This window comes from Fulmarus glacialis, unplaced genomic scaffold (genome assembly GCF_000690835.1).
Source record: "Fulmarus glacialis isolate BGI_N327 unplaced genomic scaffold, ASM69083v1 scaffold33641, whole genome shotgun sequence".
In the NCBI taxonomy this organism is placed as follows: Eukaryota; Metazoa; Chordata; class Aves; order Procellariiformes; family Procellariidae; genus Fulmarus; species Fulmarus glacialis.
This window is the reverse complement of record NW_009193996.1, coordinates 14,675-15,143: the sequence shown is the minus strand read 5'-3', so window position 1 is coordinate 15,143 and position 469 is coordinate 14,675.

The window sequence follows — 469 nt, the reverse complement described above, 5'->3', positions numbered from 1 at the left end:
GCCTTAAGAAATGGGTTGTGTAATGAACCAAGACAATGGGTGATTGACAGTCAAAAATTTATTTGGCTTTAGCCCATTTAACAAAGCCAGGATACATATGAAAAAACCTCACTAACGAATAGACTCCCATGCCTTTCCTAATGTCAGCAAACAGTCAACCTTATATACCAAGGTAAATAAATACTCAGGTTTAAAGACTTTGATAGTATGTGTCCCTGACAATGAAAAAACATGGTTAATATTCTTTCTTGGGGTTAAAGAAGCAAAATTAACTTCAGAGCTACTATTGCCAGCACTGTGATTTTGGACTAGGGCACAAGCAATAATGTGATGTGGAAAGAGCTAATATGGATATTGCAAAAAGCACAAGGAATCACAGACTGCTAGAATAGTATTGTAATAGCAGAACAGCAGAATACCAGGAAGAGTAGAGATGCCCAAGAATTCCTTGGGAAAAAAAGTGGCATGG